This window comes from Ahaetulla prasina, chromosome 2 (assembly GCF_028640845.1).
Source record: "Ahaetulla prasina isolate Xishuangbanna chromosome 2, ASM2864084v1, whole genome shotgun sequence".
Lineage (NCBI taxonomy): Eukaryota > Metazoa > Chordata > Lepidosauria > Squamata > Colubridae > Ahaetulla > Ahaetulla prasina.
Window position 1 is genome coordinate 87066611 of NC_080540.1, and position 22371 is coordinate 87088981.

Below are 22371 nucleotides of genomic sequence, written 5' to 3' on the forward strand. Positions count from 1 at the left end.
CAGAGAAATCAGCCTTCCTTCCTGCAAAGCTTTATTGGAGAAGAGGAATTCTGAATTACACAGGCAGAGCCATAGTATTACACTATAGTACAGTAGAGATACCATATAGTATATATATAATGCAAAGAAAATCATGCTTCTCAGTGACACCCAACACTATGATTAATTTGTAGTTTTGTCTCCACTAAAATGAAACTGCAGAGATGCAAAAGAAGGTATGAAACGTGTGGAATACATTTGGAAAGGATAAAGCATTCATATTTGTATTAATTATGCTGCCTCACTCTTCAGGTGACAGCTCAGTATTTGAACTATTGCCAGGGTATCTATGTTTGCTATCATGCTGTGTAGGTTAAATTGAGATTTAAGGTTAATTGGAGTCAGCATCTGTAATGGAGTGTAAGGATGAACTTTGGGGATGAGGGAAAGAGATGCAAGAATTAATTAATTTCTTTAATTTCACTCCACAGCTCATCTGCTTACCTATCAAAGTACCTTCAGAATTTCATACTAGTTCTTTATGTTCTCTTGAAAATAATGGAGTGTGCTGAAGATCACATGCGGAAATTGGATGGCTTCCACATGGGCAGATTGTGATCTGTTCAACTAGCAGCCTCTGGGTTGCAACAGTGCTTTTCTATCTCCTCTCACCACGAATACAGCCAATTTGATTTCAGCGTATCCCCTCTGGAGATGTCCATCTACATTGTGAAGGCATTGTTTTGATTGTTAGAAGACATGTTAACCATGAAGAAGTAATTGGATTGATAAGCCATTGTCTGTTTCATTTCAGTTTTCTAGGGTATACAATCCAACTAACTTCTTCCTTAATATTTCCAGTTTTGGCACAACCACATGCTGCATATCTTGTTTGTATGATTTGCAAATTCAAGATTGAACTTGACCATATCATTAAACAACTTCCTTTTGCTTTTCATCAGTGGTTGCAGCAAAATCTTGGATAATCTACATATTGTCTGAGAAATTCAATTGACATTATTTGGTCACTGACAACATTGTACCTAAGTACTGCCTTGTTATATCCTTCCTGGCTGTGAAAGCAACATATCCTAAGTAGTAAAACAGTACGATCTAACTGTAAGTGTACAATTCCAGTCAATTTCAATTTGCTAATGCCTGAAATGTCAATGTGTAACTGATTCATTTCATCTTTCATTGTGCAGAGCTTTCCCATGTTCATGCTTCTTACATTCCAAGTTCCCTCTGCAATTCTATTTTTGAAGTTTCAGAATTTCTTTTCCTGTATGGCATTATCAGCAGCTAGCTGTCTTGAAGACTTTAAGCTAAGCACGTCATAAATGCCATTAATATTCCTAAGCTCCTTAGCTCAATAGCATCTGGTACCATCTGACCTGAAGGTCCCATCATTTGATATTATATCATCAATCACTTCAGATTATCTATCCATGTGGTTTTCTTGGTCAAAAATACAGGAGTGGTTTATCATTACCTTCTCCCACACAGTATGAATTGTTGCCTTCACCAGTAAGACTATAATGATCATCTGCCTACAACATCTTCCTCTATCACTGCTGCGCAATATAAAACAAACACTGCCCATTTGTTTTAGCTGGGCATGATTTTCATGTCATGGGTAACCCTCTTAGGAGTATTTATTCTCATACACTCCCACAGTTCTTCACTCATCTTTCCCAGGGAAGACCACCAACTATGATGAGGCACCACAGCAGGACTTGACATTTGTGAATTCATGTTAAAGGGGACAACTATCTAGTTTCATATCTGCAATATCAGGATAATAGTTGTGACAAGTTTATTTTAAGGACTATGGTTGTTTGTATTTGAACACCCTAAACATTATAAAGTATAAACACATAAGCTATGTGTGAATTATATATGTTATAATTATATAAATGGTAGGGTATACATACTAAGAATGCAAAAGTGACCCACTGTGATCCCTAATAAGACCCTTCATTCATTTTTATAACTCATAACCACCAACTTCTTTGGTAATATTGTACTACTAACTAGAGCATACAAAACATTTGCTAGACCAATTCTTGAATACAGCTCATCTATCTGGAACCTGCAGTGCATATTGGACATAAATACAATTGAGAGAGTCCAGAGATATTTTACGAGAAGAGTCCTCCATTCCTCTACCCGCAATAAAATACCTTATGCCACCAGACTCCAAATTTTGGGCTTAGACAACTTAGAACTATGCCGACTTCAGTCTGACCTAAGCATAGCATCTAAAATTATCTACCACAATGTCCTACCTGTCAATGACTACTTCAACTTCAACCAAAACAATACACGAGCAAATAATAGATACAAACTCAAGGTAAACCACTCCAGACTCAATTGCAGAAAATATGACTTCAGTAACAGAGTGGTCAATACCTGGAATGCACTACCTCTGTAGTTTCTTCCCCAAGCCCCCAAAACTTTAAGCTTAAACTGTCTACTGTTGACCTCACCCCATTCCTAAGAAGTCTGTAAGAGCACCTGTGTGCCTACCATCCCTGTCCTAATATTCTTTTTTACTTACACCTTTCACGTATCCAAATTATGTTCATACTTTTACCTGTTATCTTATATATGATTGACAAAATAAAAAAAACTTGAACTTGATCTCAACTAATAGGATACAAATGTAAGTTTCTCAAATAAAAAAATAAAAATAAAATTATAGTAGAAAATGACTTTATCATTCCCAACTCATGTGAACTATACAGAAGGAACAAAAAATTAATGAGAAAATAAAACACTAATAATAAGGGCAGTTTAAAAGCCAAAATATATTTCTTCTTATTTTCTCTTTCTTTCCTACTTTCTAGAAAGATATTTTCTCCATCATCAAATCTCAAGAATCTAGATAACATCATCATGGATAAATTACTAAATTACTGATAATAAATTACTGAAGATTGGTTCCCAAGTGGAGGTAGAAGACAAATGAGGAGAAATCTTTATGAGAATTCCTTTCTGGTTTTCAAGACAGCAGTGGATGTCTTTGGAGGTCAAAGTGAATGGAGTGGGTGCTGGCCTTTCTTGCAATATAATTATCACATAATTATCTAGAGTAATGCTGATGCCACCATAACTACGAAGAGAAATACTATACTTTTAGGAAAAGTAGAGGATTATTACCTGAGAAGCCTGTTAGATATGATGGATACAGAAAAATGAAGTGTGATATTTCTCCAATGTGTACACCTTTAAAACTTTGCTGTGTAAGGAGTCTATAAAGCTGTTACTTCTTTTGTATGCTATAAAAAACCATTGGGTGATTCTTCACCCACTGATTTTTTTTATTTTTCTTTATGCAAACAAAACTCCCTCCTCAAATTAAAACTACTCTAATCCCTCTTGCAATACTATAGGAAAGTAATCTTTTCTTGACTGTTGTAGATACAGTAATGCTTCTCTCTCAGAGATATTGGTCACAATGCCTTTTATAGTCTCACACATGTGCCTACAGGCAAATGTGCAAGCACACACATACGCATTCTTGCTGTGTCAGCGTCTGCAATATATCCTAATTAGATTTTTCTCTTTTCTCAAGTACATTCAGATTCCCTTCACAACAACAATCATGTCCTTAATTTAGGGCAAAATATAGCAGTCCTCTCTATGAAATCAGTTCCGCTTAGTCAAGCCCCAAATTCAGGCCTGGGTGTCAAGTAGAGTGGGAGAGAGTTACAGGACATTAGGAAAAGCTTCATGGGTTATCAACTCAAGTAATGTGCTTTATTCAATATGGATATAACAAGAGTGGCCGTGAACATGACTGCAAATGACATCACATGCTTTGCATGTTGATGGCCCAAGTCCCAAAGTCTGAATGAGACTGATATAGAACTCTGGTAGCTGATGTCAATTACTAGAAAGTATCTAAATACCATGGTCCAGGCTAAAGCTCTGCATTTCCTAGGAAGGCGTAAAGCCATTTTTATCACACTTGTTTTGCACAAAGGCCTGCTATATTCTTGTCATTGCTTCTGTGTAGCTAGCTGCGCCTCACCAACATGTCTCTTTCTATCTATGGTCAGGTACAGAAGAATTTTTCCATAGGTTCAAAGGATAATGATAGCCTTGTGTTAGGTTGGCCTACAGTAATTACATACAATATTCACAGTGGTGAAAAACTGGGAATAGATGACTAAGAGAATAAAGAACTTAGAGCCAGGCCAGAACAACATCATCAGAAGGCCTTCAGGGATGAAGCATCAGCAGATGACTCAATTGGCAAACAATAGACTTCTCCGCTCAAGGGTCACAAACTAGTTTATCGTCTAAAGAGAGCTGAAGGCATTCTTGGGTCTTGGAGTCCAGCGAATGAGTTTGTACAGTAATGACAGTGGAAGCAGGCAAATGCAATCAGTAAACAATAGTTCTTCGCTTTAAGCCATTCCCCAGCTTTTCAGAACAGATTTACAAGCTAAATGAAACAAAATGAAAGCTACAGGGAGAAGAGATAGTTACTGTATTATCCAGTGCATCTCTACTCAGAGGTAATGCCCCAAAGAGCTCAGTGAGGCTTGTTCTCAGACAGATGTTCATATAAGATTATTTAATTGGACAATCTATTTTCCCTTAAAATATTTGTTTTCAAGCAGGAAGAAAATAAAAAAGGGACACCACACTTATTTTGAAAATGTTCATCTAATTTGTTCCTCAGATTTCGATGAGAAAAAGTGTAGATATTTTCCGTAATTTCTGTCCTTGCATTTCCCATATTTTTTCATCCCAAATTATATCATTCCTCACTTTCATCTTTCTGAATAACTTTCCCTGCCTCATTTTTCCCCCACCAAGGGCAATCAGGAACATGTTACGGATTCACCTGAACAGTATAGGTCTTCTAGCAGCAACTCAAAATGGACAATATTAGGATAGTAATAATAATTTATTAAAAATGTATTTAATGACTCTGCATTGAGACACCTGAAATACAGTAATCTCAAAGGTGCTTTTTCAAGAGACAATTGGACTTTCTTGTTTTATTTTTTTTCCTCTTTGAAGATGTTTCATTTCTCATCCAAGAAGCCTCTTCAGCTTGACCTGGATGACTGAGAATCTTCATAGACTGAAATACCCTGTTCAGACCCTGTCTGCAGTTTTTTATCATGATATATTGTCCCCAAAATATTACACTTTAAATATTCCCAGTTTACATTTTGAATGCCATTTTGGGGAGTTGGATTCAGTAATTAGGTGGAGCAGCGCCTACCAGCTAGATGTTACTACGAGAATAAACCCATAACACCTACCTTTATGTCATGGTGGGTTTCAAAATTTTTTACTACCGGCTCTGTGGGCATGGCTTGGTGGACATGGCATGGCTTGGTGGGTGTGGCAGGAGAAGGATACTGTAAAATCTCCATTCCCTCCCCAATCCAGGGGAAGGTTACTGCAAAATCCCCATTTCCTCCCGATCTGGGACTCGGGAGGAAGAGAATAGATGAGGGCGGGGCCAGTCAGAATTTTTACTACCGGTTCTCTGAACTACTCAAAATTTCCGCTGGACAGAACCTGCTGAATACCACCTCTGCTTTATGCATACTTCTTATAACTGGGAAGATGGGACTCACCCGGTTACTATATTTGCTTTCAGGAGTTAGGTTTGTAGGCTTGAGCTCTTCCTAATTCAGCACTATCATTAGATATTAGAGCTGAAAACAGCAATCTGGAACTAAAAGTTGATTTTTTCCCTCTCATGCTATACACTGCCCTGGAGTCTGACATGAAGGAATCTGACATAGAGTATTTTCAATACAAAGATACATGTGTATTTTTGTCATTCAAGCAAGAGGTGCACAGTGCATCTTGGTGATTTCTGTCTTGCAATGGAATGCAGAATGGACATTTTCATCTTCAACTGGCAAACGTCAGTATGGAAATCAATGGCTGAGTACATGAGCTCCCGTTTGTACAGGCTTCTATGATAGTATTTATTAGCCACAAATCAAATCACTGAATTAGCAACCTGATCTGCAATTCCTCTACACTTACAAATACTGTACTGTATGTAGTCTAAGGCTTTTGGAAAACCTTTGATATTTGCTTACAGGCCAATGAAAATGTGATTCATAGTGCAGCATTTGATTTCTGTGATTAATATTCAGAATCTTGTACTGAATCTTCCTATCCCTGAACATGACATTGCCTCCTTATGTAATGACATAAAACATAAACATCCTTCATGTTCCTGCTGTCTCTTTAAAGATAAATAGAAAAATGAGAGAGAAACATTTGCTAACGAGCCTATTAAATATTGATGCCTTTTCTCAAGTCCCCCAGAGCCCTATCATTTCAGCAACTGTCTGATTAATAATAGATTAAACATTTTAGATTTGCTTACTCTGGGCTTCATAACTTTAAGTGCATCAGCTGTCTTTGTAATGGCAGAGTACGTGAGTGACAAACCTTGCAGATTCTCCACTGAAACATCTAGGCAATCAGCAAATCTATTTCGGAATAGAAATGCACTTACTTTGGAAAGGGACGAAGCAGAATCTGGGTTTACACAGAAGAGTGGGTTAGGGAACATATATTTTTTCCTTGCAGCAATATTTAAAAGGGTCATCGAAATGCTGGAGGCTGCAGAGTGTTTTTGGCTGTAGAAGAATGGGACTTTTTTAAAAATGCTATCTTTGCTCTGCCTATCTTATAAATGTATCCAGAGCCTGCCTACTTTAGGCCAACTAATAGAGTACAACTGTTGCTGGAGTATATTATTTCAGACTGCAGGAAATTATGGTGAGTCCATCACAGACAGGAAGAGCAGACATGAGAAAAGAATCTGTAGAGGATGGGGAAACCTAGGGTATCAAGGGGGTTCAGGAAGAAGGATGAGTCAGGCAATTTCCAGATAAATGATCCAGAATAGAGATACACTGCCACTTCTTCTGCTGTTCATATAGACAAAGTCTCGGATTAAGTTCAAAAATCTTAAAAACATGCACTCAGGGTCTCTGGGAACATGCCTTCACTTTCCAGAAATGGAATTGAACTGCTCAAGGGAGCAGGAGATTTACAGAAATATTCTATAAATATTTTTTTCCTGTCAAAATCTCATGTGATATCTTATGGAGAATATCAGCATATGATAAGATGATGGTAATAGTTTAGAAACTATACTGAAAGAGTCAGAAAGTCAGCCACGTTTTAAGAAAAGTTCAATATTTGATTTAAAAACTGTAATGGTATTTAATACATTTACATATACAACATTATTCAATGTTGAATAAGCTAATAAAATAATTAATGTTAGGGGAAGTAATAAATCTAAATGTTTCAAAGCCACCAGGCAGGAGAAGCAGATCCCAACACAGAAAGATTTTAGTGATTGGGGCTTCTTTTTAATTCAGAACAAACATTAGTTCAGGAAGATATAATAAAAATATATAAATCCATACAGCCAAGGACAGAATTAAATGTAATCTCTCCCTCTTACAAGGTTTCATTGAAACTATTTGTGAGGAGGACTCTAGACCAATAAAAGGAAGAGGCTCATCCCACAAAGTAAACTGTGAAATTGGTTGCCCTTGAATGTGGTGTTTGCCACAAATTGTTTATTACCTTACTGACTACTTCTGGGTGATGGGTTTGTGTGTGTGTGTGTGTTCAAGTCAGTGTTGCCTCCTCGCAACTTTTGACTAGTCCCTGCAATTTTCTTGTCAATTTTTTTTATAAATGGTTTGCCATTGCCTGCTTCCTAGGATTGAGAGGGCGTAACTGGCCCAAGGTCATCCAACTGGCTTTCTGCCTAAGGTGGGACTAGAACTCACAATCTCCCAGGTTCTAGCCTGGTATCTTAACCACTTCAACAACTGGCACTGAGTAGCGTATTGATTTTAGGCATCTTATTTTAAATACCAGAACTTGGGAAGTTACAGTAGGAGAGAACGGATTTCCTTCTGAAGCTTGCGAACTTCTGAATGTATCTGGTAAGCTCTGTTCTTATTTTAATGTGTTATCATTTCTATGTTATGAGTTTTATTATGTAATGAAATTGTTTAGATTTACCAGTCTGTAAACTGCTATAAGGAAGAAGGTCTTTGAAGGGAGGCATACAAACATTTTAAGAATGCTAAAAATAATTAACAGTGAAATCAGTGGATCAAAGTATAGCCTAAATAAATACAAAGGAAACCTGTCTTATATTTCACATTATGTGAATGATGGCAAGGTTAACTGAATTTGGCCATTGGTATTTTGAGTAATATACAATAATAAAATTGTTATTTTATTTATTTATTTATTTTTTCACACAGTATATATAAGCATAAGCATGAAATAATTATATAATATATAAGCATATATATGAGTATGAGTATGTAATAACTATATTAATTGGATATAATGAAAGGAAACAATAGGACAGGAACGGTAGGCACGTTTGTGCTCTTATGCCCCTTAAATGAATAAAAGGTTTAAGATAATGATTAATAATGTGTTAAATTTAAATTTTACCAACAAAGAAAGAAAGACAGACTAGTATAGCTACTTCAAGCTGCGTTAAAAGTGGAAGTAATATGTTCCGTCTCATATTTGGGTAGACCAGGTTGCCCTGACAGGCAGGTCTCACCGGAAAAACACTTAGTAATGTTTTTGATGCACAAAAGGTACAATTTGCAGTTGCTTCTTTCAGTCACTTCTGATTGAGAAGAACAAGAGAACTTGGTTTAACACTCAAGGAAATAATCTATATTATTGTAGAAGACTAATACTATTTTATATATTCTGCTGAATCTGACATTCTGTGTCAAAGGTAAATAGCAAGTAAATGTTCTCTACTTATCTTGGCTTGAAGTCAGTCTCTCTCTCCCTTCTCTTGTGTGTATGTGTGGTGTGTGTTTGTCAGGGGTGAAATGCTCCCGGTTTGGACCGGATCGCCCAATCCAGTAGCGATGGTGGTGGGTGGTTCAGAGAACCAGTAGCAAAAATCCCTGTCCCCCCCACCCCAGCTGAGCCATGCGATCATCAGAGGTTTTTTTTTTTTTAACTTTTAAAAGCATTTTTTCTTCGGCCAGAAAAATGCTTTTAAAAGTAAAAAAAAAGACTCTGAGGATTGCACGGCTCAGCTGGGATCATCAGAACCCTTTAAAAGCATTTTTTCCTCTGGTGATCCCAGCTGAGTTGCCTGATCATCACAGGCTTTTAAAAGCATTTTTTTACAACCTCTTCAGCCGAAAAGGTTGTAGAAAAAATGCTTTTAAAAGTAAAAAATAAATGGCCACGCCCACCCAGTCACATTACCCCCACCAAGCCACACCCACAGAACCGGTAGTAACAAATTTTACATTTCACCCCTGGTTTTTGTAGTAACTTTTGCAGCAGAGAAATCCTGCCCTCTTATTTGAATGTCTATGATATTTTCATGTTAAAATGTTTACTAATAATATTTTTGTGATATATGCCCCCATATTAATCTCAGGCATTGCTAGATATAACTGGAAAAATGTCTATCTGAAATTCAGGAAATCCATTGATTAAAGTATTTATTGTGGTTCAATATGAGATATTTTCCTCTACAGACATCTAGAGACATCTCAATCATGGAGGGAATTATGATTGCATGAATCTATGATGATAAGTAACTCAGGAAGAAATTTGTAACAGGTAAGATTAAAAAGTAAGTAAGATCTGGGTTATGAGATGTGGCCTGCAAAATCCAAACTACTACTATGCAGCACCCAAGAGTAAGATATTTCTGTATCTTTCTATATCTCTGTGCTGCCACCGAATAGTTACCTAGATACTTCCAATCCAGATCTGTTAACTTTATATATCAGGCTCAAGCCCAGAGATGAGACGGTGAGATCCAATTGAGTTCAATCCTTTATTTGCTTACATCCAATAGACAGATTCTTGTCACACTAAAGTTATAACTTTTGAAATCCTTTATACGTTATATCTTGAAAGTTTGGAAGGTGTGATTATTCTGAAACTCTTTCCCCCTTCCATCTCCAATTCAGGACTGTGAAGTCTATTGGTTCAAGTCTTCCACTGGGGAAGCTCTGAATTGATCAAATCCTCCCCTGAAGCTGTAGGTACACGTTCCATCACATTCCATCACAATATAAGAGTAATAGCAGACATCAATGGAAGCAATTATGTTAAACAGCAAAATAGAATGTATATTTACAATGGAAATATTTTTAGAAATGTATCTTTGTCACAAATGTCTCATTTCTACTTTTAAAAATTAAAAAAAGTGAATATCCACTTGAATTCCAAGAGTTTCTAATTTTCTAGCCCATGTATCTCTTTACTTCTTGGAACTTGGAGTTCTCTTTTTTCATCTCCTCCATCCAAACAGCACCATACTCATTCAAAAAGTCCTAAATATTAATTAAACAAGGCCACCACCTTAGCACACTAATAAACTTGAAGTTAGTGTCATCAAAATCCACGACATTTAGTCTTTTAATTAAAAACAGAGTAAACCCAGGTGTTTCATTAACCTAGGTTTAACTTTAAATTCCTTCTTACACAGTGGACAAAAACTGAAAAAAGAAAAAAAGGATATTCAGGAAGAGATTTTGGTATTTTTATGGAAAACCTAAATCTCAGACACATTTTCAGGCTATGAGTACATAAGGAAAGGGCATACCCTTCCATCCATCATAAGGTTATATGTAATTATTAGTGGTAGTAGTGGAACAGGGTTTTATTTTTGCTCTAAATGAACTTTTTATTCTCATTTTTGACATGTGAACTTTCACTCTACAATGGATGTTATAATTGGAAGTGGTGTGTGGCAAAAAGGTTCCTTAGTGAAGTCCACAAAGGCAACATTTCTTTGGTAAATACCCTGAGCAAGAATAAATGAGCAGAGGAGGAGAATCAGTGGGAAACAGTTCGTGCTAACCTTTCTGAAGAGCTACTAAGTGCTTTTCTTTTTGACCTCTTCAAAGAAAAAATCAGGACAACATAATGGGATCTCATTAAATTGTAGGATAGCTATTTACTTGCTGCTGTAAAATAGAAAGGCAGGGATATGCACGTGTCCCTTTCTGTTTACCTCCACAAATCTGCAAGTAAGATACCTGTTAATTGCAAATTTGCATATTCCTGCCCTTCTATTTTCAAGTATTCTTGAGTAAAGTTTGATTCTTGATAATTATACCCAAGCTCTTTTATTAAGAGTGTTATGAAATTGTTTGCTTCAAATACCCAGTCTTAGTTTAAAGCAGGAGTATCAAACTTGGGTCATCACTGCATCGTCACGTGATGTATTATGATTCCCCCCCCCTTCGCTAAACCAGGTGTAGGCGTGGCCCTGGGCCACAAGTTTGATACCCCTGGTTTAAAGCCTTGGAATTCCTAGATGCCCTCTATCACATGTGTCCTCTCAGATCTTAATGGGAAAAGTAATAAAGAAAAAATTAGAGGGAAAGTACTTCAATTCCTAGAATATGTTCCAAATTCATCTAAATCCTTTTGAAGCAATGCAAAATAGAGTAAATGAAAACAAAATGCTTTACCTACATACGCTATTAAAATTCTACTAACATTGGGGGGCAACCCTCAAACTATGTTCTCTTTTGTCAATAAGAAAGCAGTCATGGATATCTGTAGGGAGCACAAGGGACTGGCATTTGTTGAATCTATCACCACACAAATGCTTATGTACTTGCATCAGATGTCATGATGAACATGCCTCTGAGGCTTCGCTGAAAACAGATTTGCAACATAGTGATGGTTACTCAGACTGCCTTAATTAGGAACCTGCCTTGTGCAATTGTCAAGTCCATGTTATCCTAAGAAGCAGCATGTGAGAAATCCAGATTCTAATTTATCTTCACATGTTTCTTGAATAGAACCTAAATGCTCTGCTTAGGTCAGGGTAAGCCCAGGTCAGAAAAGCAATTTCATAGAGAACCCAAAGTTATCCACAAAGCAGGCTCTTGAATTAGCCTGAGAGCAAGACACCGTGAGACATTTTACAACTAATATACTTCAAGAATCAAAGGGCAGGGCCAAGAATACAGAAATTCAGTCAAGTGAAGTGCCCATGAGAGATAGACTCAGAAACGAATACCTTTGTTCCACAAAAGCTAGGAATGGGTTAGGCTTGGGGGGGGAAAAAGATTTATTATAAGCCATAGTTTCTCAAGATAAAACAGGCACAGCCTGTCATGAGCAAGAGTGTAAATTTTTCCTGCATTCCAGAAGCATCTTTTGTTGGAGAGCAGATAGATTTATATAGTGGAAAAGAATGCATGGAGAGAGACATTCTAACTGTAAGAGTGTAAGTTTTATAAGAAACTATTCTTGAGGCTAGTACTGGAACGAAAGAAAATAAATACAAGCTTTACTGAGGGAATAACATGGTGACAGGAAAGCCTACCTTATTTAAGTCAATCTACAACAAAGGCAGAAACTGCACCACAGGTCAGAATCAAAAGAAAATGAGGGTTGAATTGAAAAAAAGAAGAAAGAGATGAAAGTCCTGAGAATATCTATATAACCAATTGGGAGGCATGATACTTAGAAACATGCAAGCTAGGTATTTTCAGAGAGGAAAATGCAATAAAAGTTTAGAATTCCTCTTTCAACTGTCTCTACATCTATTAGTCTTATTGTTCAATAGGTCTATAAATGCAGAAAAATGGTGAAGTCTAACATCCATCATCTCCTTTCTTCTTGGCCAAATTTTAAAATAATCTTATTTTGGGATGAGAAAAGCAGCAGGAGTGCAATTTCTATCAACCCTCACTTCTAATGAAGCACCTGTAGCCTTCTATTCCCAAAATTGTGACTGTTTTTCCCTTACTTAAATTATTAAGTGTGCAGATCTTCTTATTATTTTTGAATAGGAAGCTATCTCTACAACTACAGCTTCACAGTAAATCTTTGAAACAATGGTTTTTTTAAAACCCTCTTACTCACTAGAGACTGACAGGAAATCTTCACTTTGTTGTGAACACAGCACTGTTTTTTGAAGCTGCTTTAGGAAGACACTGCATGAATCTCCAGACCACCTTTTGATTCGGCCATTAGCTTATGGACTGACTGTCACGTCTCCACAGTGCCTCTAAATTTCTGTATACAAAGAGAATAAGATCAGATGTTTCTTCAGCAACCACTACTTGTTTTAGTAGCAGAGGCTGAGAAGAGATAGTCGCGGATTTCCATCATTTTCTTAGCCCCATAGTCTCATTAATGTGTCCTTGCCCTTATTTATATTTCAAGAAGATCCCTGGCAGAAAAGATAAAAAAGAAATCAGAGTTTTGCAACAGACTGTGAACATCCATGGATTCTTCCCTAGAAAGGATTATCTTATATTTCCCACTGTGGAAAGGATTGCAATTCAGAACATGGACTTCGTTAGCTTTGAACTTCAAAATCTTTCCATTGTTCCTTTGTGTGTGTGTGTGTGTGTGTGTGTGTGTGTGTGTGTGTGTGAGAGAGAGAGAGAGAGAGAGAGAGAGAGAGAGAGAGAGTAAAAAGCTGTGGATGTATATGTGTGTTGAGTGAGAGTTGGAAGGAGGAGAAAAAGTTTGTAGTAATTCAAACTCAAAAGTGATAATGTTTAGAATTCTGGTAGACTAAGTTCCTTCTGGAAGTTTTAATGATATTTTTAAAAAATTTATAATATTTTGAACAAAATAACATTTTTTTATGACTTAGCAAAAAGATCTTAATGCTAAAAATTTGCTAACCTAGTATATAACAAAATATTTGGTTGATTTCTTTGTTATTTTTGTGAGTTCTTTAGGTTTAATGAAAAAAAACAATAGTTAGCAAAAGACAAATATCTTACGGGTTGAACTAGTTAGCAAGTTAATTCAGTTTACTTGATATTTCATGATACAAACTGGTGAAAATTATAAAAGATACATTTATATGTGTCAATTTTTTTACTTACATAAAGTAAAATGTAAAATGTGGATTTTACTCTCCTAGCTTTGCTGACTATAGGGGACGGTGCTCATCTCCATTTCAAGGTCATTAAGCCAGCATTTTTGTGGTCATGTGGCCAGTTACCGTTACCTCTCCACTGAAGTGGTACCTATTTATCTACTCACATGTGCATACTTTCAAACTGCTAGGTTGGCAGAAGCTGGGGCAAGAACGGGAGCTCACCTCGTCATGTGGGGCTCGGGGCTCAAACCTGGGCTGCTGCCTTTCCAGCAACAAGTCCAGCATCTTAACTGCTGAGCCACCATGCCACTCCTTCTTACTTATATCCAATGTACAATTTTTAATTGATAATTAAAATGAAAATATGGATGGAAATTGATTATTTATTTATAAGATTTATATGACTGCTCATTTTGTAGCATACAACTCTGGGTAGCTAATACAGTAATCAAAACATAATCAATAAAACCAATTCAAAAAGAAAAGACTGGGAAAAAATCAAGAAAAAAACCCCCAGTTACCTAGCACATAACTATACCCTTCAATCCCTGGGCCCAAAATTACAGTTCTGGCTTCTGGAGGAAAAGCTGGCTCCTTGCCAATTTATGGAAGGGTAAGTGGGTGAGGACATGCCAGATCTCAGGGGAAAATATATCGTTTTATTGAAGATATTCAGTCAACATTGAAATATATAATGTGGTTTATATCAAATGAAACTCTATCATAAAGCTTGTTCTGGGCATTAAGTATGCCCCTTAATTAAATTTTGGATATATGAGTAAGTTTTATCTTTGTTTGGCCATCTGATACATTGTTTCATACTGGGATTTCTCATATACTGTGGTGGCACAGTGGTTAGAATGCAGCACTGCAGGCTAACTCTGCCCACTGCCAGGAGTATGATTCTGATTGGCTCAAGGTTGACTCAGCCTTCCATCCTTCCGAGGTTGATAAAATGAGGGCCCAGATTGTTGGGAGCAATATGCTGACTCTGTAACTGCTTAGACAGTGCTTAGACAGTGCTGTAAACACTGAGAAGCAGTATATAAGTCTAAGTGCTATTGCTATGATGCCACACATGATGCATCATTGATTTTTTTTTCATGCATACTTTTGTATAAAACAAAATTGGGGTTTTCCCCCCATTAACTTTCTCTCTTTCCTCCTTAATATTATGCTTCTCATCTTTGGTAGAAGAATTTAACAATAAAAGTCAGGTTTGAAAATTTAGTCAATTAACTTCCAACACCACAGTAACTAGTCCAGAAGGAGACCTCCTGTAATATTTGAGATTTTGCTGAATAGTGGCTCCCAGGATCATAACCTTTACCTAGGCTGATTGGGTTTGCTGGAAGCTGAACCTCAACAGTATATTAAATTCTACAAGCTGCTCTGAACTAGAAGATCAGTATCAGGAAATTCAGATTATTCACAATCTATTAGAAACTCATTATATAATTATTATATAGGATCCACCAATTAATCCAGGGAGAGACAGTTCAGTGTAGTGATTGAGGCATGAGGCTAGCAACTGGGAATGAGTTCTAATCCTGCCTTGGGCATAAAGCCAGCTGGATGACCTTGAGCCAGTTATTCTATCTCAGCCCTAGAAAGGAAGAGGAAATGGCAAATCTCTTCTGAAAAATTTAAGACAAAAAAAACTGTAGGGACTAATCTAGGCAGTTGCCAATGGACAACACTGATTTGAAGGCATAAATAAATAAACAATCAGAGGGATTTTCTGGTCTATATATTAAAGTGTTAATATTTAATTTGGATTAGCCTATTCCTAGTGCTGTACAGGAGATTCTCCTTTCCTCTGCCTTCCAGTCCTTATTCAATATGATAAAGGTGACTGTGGCTCTCAAAATTTGTCTCAAAGAAGAAGAGATTATTGATGAATTTTTCAGAGTTTGTGAAAGCCTTGTGTTTAGTAACTTAACAAGGTGATCAAGTAATATGTGTAGAATAACCCATTTCTCTTACACAAACATTTCTCCAGTGGTAGAGAATTGCAGCCTGTTTGGGGGTATGTGTGTAGCAAAGGGGCAAATGCCAATATACATGTAATGTGTACATGTCGTAATTTGTGTCAGATGTCAAAAGCAAAAATACGATGGAGATGTTTGTGCAATGATTTCATAATGCATGTGCCATTTTCAGGAAGGTTTCGTGGTTTGCTACAGACTCTGCTGTTCATACGCGAATTTCAGAAATGACCTCCAGAGGGAACCCTTGCCAATGAATGTTTTCAAATTCCAAAGGTACAGACAGCCAGGGAGGTTTCAGAGTGAGGAAAAAATTTGTAATAATAATAATAACAATAATAAACCCAAACACCATTTTCTGCCACCTTTAAGAACAAAATGGCTTTAAAGTATCAAACAAGAAAAATTCAAAAGACATTTTTAAGCACCCCAAGAACTAGGCAGAAATATAGACGACTCTGATGAAGTACTGATGATGTTACCTAGTTTGGGTAATAAAACATGTGCAAGAAAACAACCAAGCTCAGAGAGCACTAAGGGCCCCCTCATTTCAACCCTGACCTACAAATACTCTCCTTTATTGGTACAAGACTCTGTTGCAATGAAATAAATTGCTGACCATTGGCAAAGCAGATTTTGGTACAATGTTAAACCAGAATCATAACTGTATGCAAGTGGTTGCATTCTATTTATTAAAATGCACTGACACCTACGTTATCATATCTGAAGAAACTATTGTTCTTGTAGTCATAGTTTAATGCTGTCCTAGTGATTTACCTATTAAGCCAATTTTTGGAATTAAGCCTTAGAAATAATTTGAAATTATTTACATTCCTTTCCCTTTTTCCCGAAAAGGAATATATCTCTAGACCTCAGAGTTGTCAAGACAGTTCTAAAATAGAAATCCAGTAAGGCCTTAACATTACTGAAACCAAGGGAAACAGAAGAATGGGCATTAATAATAGATTCACAGCATGATAGCCATCACTGATTTCAAACACCACTGAACTCATCTCATCACATAAGATGGTTTCTAAATTCATTTGCAATCCCTTTGCTGGTTGGATCTGCAGGATTGTGTTTGTAGCTCGTATGGATTGGTGTTACACGTTCTCCTGAAAAATCTATCCATAAAGATGGGAGAGTCAAATTCATGACAGATTTCCTAGTAGCTAACAAAAATTATTCAACTGGGAAATTCAAGGAGGGATTAGAGTAGTGACTAGGGAATCTGGAATTTTAAAGTGATGCCATCTTTCTAGAGTTGGAGAAAAGAATTTATATTCTTCACAAGGTCTTCAGAAGAGCTTTTTAAGGGCTTAAAAAGTTAGAAGAGCCTGGACCAAGACGAGGAAGGGCCAGCATTAGTTACTGAGGATGAATGTAATATGAAAAACAACAGAGATTTCTTTCTAAATATGACTGAGCACTATAGAGTGTGCATGAATGTTGTAAGTAGAAAAATAAACAGTGGTAGGAACTGTTGCAGATCGTTTATATTTAAGAAATGCTAATTTTATTTGATTTATTATTTAGTATATGATATGTACAAAGGTCATGCAATAAGTGCTACTGCAGAAGTGCTAATGTAGAGGTTGTAATCCTCTACACAAGAGCCTACCTATGCATATAGTACAAGGAATTCAAAAGGACATTTTTCTAATATATAGGATGCAATTTTTAACAGTGCCTTTGGCATGGATCAATTAAGGGACCCAAGCTACTTCTGCATCATAGAAAAAAAGACCTCTCCATATGTTTGCATTGCCAAATGAAAGGTCAGTTCTGGTTTCATCTTTCCCTGCCAGAAAAGGTCAGGTTTGGAGTAGTTTTGGGATCAAGTCATCACATTTGACCCTGATGGATTTGCCAGCATAATTTTATTTATACCTGTTGTCAAGAGCTACAAATTGGATATGGAAGGAAAGTCATCCCAGACTTTTTTTGTATATTGGTGACATTGTTTTGCTTGCATTTGCACTCTAGACTTAAAAAACTAATATCTCACATCTTTTTTTTTTTGCTTTCCTCAGATTTCCCTCTTGGGTATTTTATCCTTTTAATCTGGTACCTGAGAGCCAAGCCTGTCTTAATAGATTGGAAGAATCATTCTCTGAAAATCAGGATGAAAGCGTAACAAATGAATAAATAATATAGAGAGTAACATCAGGTGGTATGTATAATTAAATTTATGAGACAGTCATTTTGTTCACATGACCTCAAAAATCCTTGGCAAAGATAGAAAGACTATCGTGGATGTGTGCTGACTTGTCTTTAAACTTGAGAGACAACCACACACCTGAATCATTTAACAGTTTTCATTCTACAGATGAGATAGAAAACTTGAGTTTTTAGCCATTCCCTTTATCTACTATATTTGTTCTCTTCTAGGCTATAATTTTCAAGGGACAAGGATAAGGTATCCATATGGATAGTAGACACTGATATACAGCAGTGCTGATGTTTTAACAGACTGATAAACAATGGATGTTGTACTAGGCAGTGCAAATTTAAGGATTTTTCTTTTTTAAAAAAATAAAAAATTAAATAATCCCATAACTTGCTGAAAGTGTTATCCCATATCTTAAATATATAATTAGGGATTGTTGGTTATTGCATTTTCTCTTTCTGAATATCACTTCTCATGTCAAATATTGATTATACAAAAATTGTCTTTGTAAAAATGAAAAGAAAGCACTCTAATCTGCCAATTAAAAGCTGGATTAATAGCAGGCAAGTAGAATGCTATTTCTTTGGTTTCTTTCATTTAATAGTTGTTTTATGAGAAGCATATAAATAAATTAAAACCATCAAATATAAGGAAGAAATCACTACAAGTGGGTTTTTTTTAATCTGCTTAGTGGTTCTCAATTTATTTTTACATCCAGAAAGGTTAGGAATGTACACCTATTTCAACGTAAGTCTCTCATGGCTTATTTACTGCATATATTAAAAATATATCCAATAATACTATATAGTATTAGCATTTCCATAACTGACATCTGAAAAGCTCCTGAGAGATATATTTTTCTTAATTTATATGGATATTTCTAAGGAATTATTTTGGATATATGCAAAAATAAGAAAAAATACAGATTGAGAGATGCTGGTTAATATATAATACTTACAGTAAATACTTACAGTATAACATTTTTCTTTTAGTGTGATCACTAGTTCAAAAAACTGTGTTTAAGAAATCCTGGCTTAGTGAATTAATCATATTTATCTACTTGTAAATAAACCCATTGCATCCAGAGGAAGACAAGGATTGGTAAATGTATCTGGGAAACAAGCTCTGTTAAAGTTAAAGGCTTCTCAATTGTCCAATTTTTCTTGTTTGAGAATAATCAGCTTGTTTTGGACTGCCCGTTTGTCTACACATAGTACCAAGTCAGTAGCAGACAAGCTTTTTTTTATTATTTTAAAATTCTATTATAATGAAATCCAGCCGGGTGTGTGTCCATCCATAGATTTCATGACTGCATATACCCACCTCACCCATGCATTTCATTTCATGATTCACAGGCTGTCAGTGACAAAGCTCAGTCAGTACAATTTGTGCTCTAACTGGCATGGCAACAACTGCAGGGGATGATGTGATGGCCATAAAAGATACTTAATGGGCCGCACTGTCATGCCGGTTGCAGGCATCCAGATTTATCTCTATCTCTTTCATAGAAACCACTGGTGTCTTCACTACCACAGGCCAAAAATGGCTACATGAAGTCAAGGTAGTATTTCTTTTCTGAGTTGATGCCATGAGATCATTGTTCAGGCTCGGTTTCAGAGAACAATATCATCAATATTGCTATGGATTCATGATAATTTAACCCTACCTCAAGGTGCCCAGCACCTATGCATTGTTTGACTTCATTTTAAGATAGCACACAGAAATAAAATAACATCCTTCCTGTCAGGATTTGCAGTAAGTATATAAATCCTTTACTTTACTTTGTGCAACACTTTTTCAGACAGAACTTGCTGTAGCCCAAAGCAAACAGCTAATGTAGTTATGAGGAAGGAGTACATTTTTGAATACTAACAAGGAAGGAGGTTCTTAAATATTGTGAAGAATTGGGATCATTTTTATTCTGTCCATACTTGTCTGTTTATATTCTATCTCTTCAAAGATTCACAGACAGTAAAGGTCAGTGTATGTCTTTTTTCCCTTTACTACAATAATAATTGTAATCAAATAATATGCAAAGAATCCTATTAAATGTTGGCTAAAGGCATAACATTCACTCTATTTAAATGGCAAAGTTTAATGAAAGTGAAAATATTTATGTGAAAATGGATTGTTTTTCTGAATGCTGCAAAAAGTCTGCAACATTAAAATTAGAAAAATAAGTAAATTTGGGGAAATGTACAATTTCTTCCCTCCTTGTACTAATAGTGAATGACAAAAATATGTATGTTACAAAGATGCACACATAACTGAATATATTGCTTATGTTCAAAAAAGGACATTGGGAAGATCAACAAGAAAAGGTGTGTGTATATATATGTGTATTTGTGTTTTAATGTGAAATGATGTGGAAACAGAAAAACGTTTTCATATGAAAAACTAGAAGATTGGCGTTATTCCTTCAGCTGTTGATTGATTTAGCTATTTAACAATTCATTCGTTCGTTCATTTGTTCATTCATCACAATGATACGACTGCGAACCTTACAATTAAGCAAATCTTAACAATATAGATGTTGTCCTCACTTTACAACTGGGAAATTACAATGAATTGATAAAGAGCACTTATGACCTGGATCTGAAAGTACCAAAGGTTGTCTCCCCCTCACACTCAGTGGTCATTGGATTGCACTTTGTTCTCTGAGTTCTTTGAATCCAAGAAGCATATGACACCTGAAGAAAGGCCACAGGATGGCTATCTACAGATGCAGTTAGGGTGGAAAAGTGCTGCTGCCTCACTGCTCTTACCATTACAAGTTCTAACCTCTGTCAGGTCAAGTCCGTTCTTTGTAGAACACCAATGAAACTATAGATATCTCTTCTCTTGTTTAAACTCCCTTAACTCTATAAATCATGGAGAGTGCTGGGAGCTGCAAGATGGGAGAGATCAAATAGGTATGAAATGGCAACCAAGGCTTCAAATGGACCATGCAGCAGGAACAACTCCCAGGTCCCTCTGAAATCCATCATGATCCACCTCCAGGATTGGTTCCACCTAAGTTCCATAAAATCCAGATATATTATCTAGATTGGAAGGAAATTTGAGTGCACTGTGCCCAGACTTTGTACTGCAAATTAATATTGGCTTTTTCCATAATCATTATAGAGCAGGGGTTCCAACCTTGGCAACTTGATGACTTTTGGACTTCAACTCCCAGAATTCCTCAGCCAGCCAGTAGTCATTAAGTATTCTGGGAGTTGAAGCCCACAAGTGTTAAAGTTGCCAAGGTTGGAGACCCCTGTTGTACAGGATATCCTCTTTCTTGACTAAGATTGTTTAGCCTCTACTCCAGAGAATACCCCATCTCTCTCTCTCCCCCCCGCCCCCATCTCTCTCTTTCTCTCATCTTTCTCCCTCTCACTCACTTTAGTAATTTGATCTTACTGTTTAATTTTACTAAACCAGTCTTTTTGCTACCTCAAAGCTTATACAAGTAATTGAAGATTAGTTGCTCCCATCTCTGTTTCACTGCCATTAAATGTTGTCTGTCTTTCTGAGTAAGAAAAACAGGACCATGTTTTCTAGGGCAGGACATCAGATAGAAATCCCTCAGCTTCACTTACCCATTAACTGGATGGCCTTGGGATTTTTGTATGAAAGCAATTGAAAAGCCATTAGGCCAATGGATAATTTTTGCATATACCTTTGTTTTTAGCCCAGTAGGAGACAAATGCCCTGACCTGGTATTAGGAGAAGGGGTGCATTACTTTGTAGGTAAAAGGTCAAATGTGATTTTAAGAGAAAAGAATAAGGATATTCTTAGCAGACCCATGGTATTTAACACCTAAGGTCAGGCAGAGGCATTGTTTTCCCTACCAGTATCATATAATATAATGCAAGGGAATTTGCACGAGAAATGATTTTCAAAACAAAGAGACAGTGAAATTCTCTCTGTTCTTGCACTTATTCAGTTATAAAGTGTCCAATGTGTGTGTAAAATGTCCTACTTTTCATTCTGTAGTCATCGCATCAAGCTTTGCAGGTTATCTGGTTCTCTACTGGTATGTATAGTTGATTTCCAAAAGGAGGCCTCATGAAGGAATTTGTCCCATGCAAAATCTGATATTCTACAATGATGCTGTTCCCACTAAGGAAGAAATCAGTCCAGCTGATTTCCAAATGATAAATGGTTTGAGAACTTGCAGCAGAATCATCTGTCTCGGGAATTATGGTTGTTACACGGGCCCTCTGGGAATGATCTTCTACAGGGCTGTCCAACCTTGGCAACTTGATGACTTTTGGACTTCAACTCCCAGAATTCCCAAGCCAGCATGGCTGGCTAGAGAATTCTGGGAGTTAAAGTCCACAGGTCAAATTTGCCAAGG

General features: G+C 36.5%; 1 protein-coding gene across 4 annotated transcripts in view; it reads right to left on the reverse strand.

The window, feature by feature from the left end:
- The window catches only part of GRIA1 (glutamate ionotropic receptor AMPA type subunit 1), a 280511-nt gene that overhangs the window by 173611 nt on the left and 84529 nt on the right, over positions 1 to 22371 (reverse strand). The window lies entirely within an intron of this gene.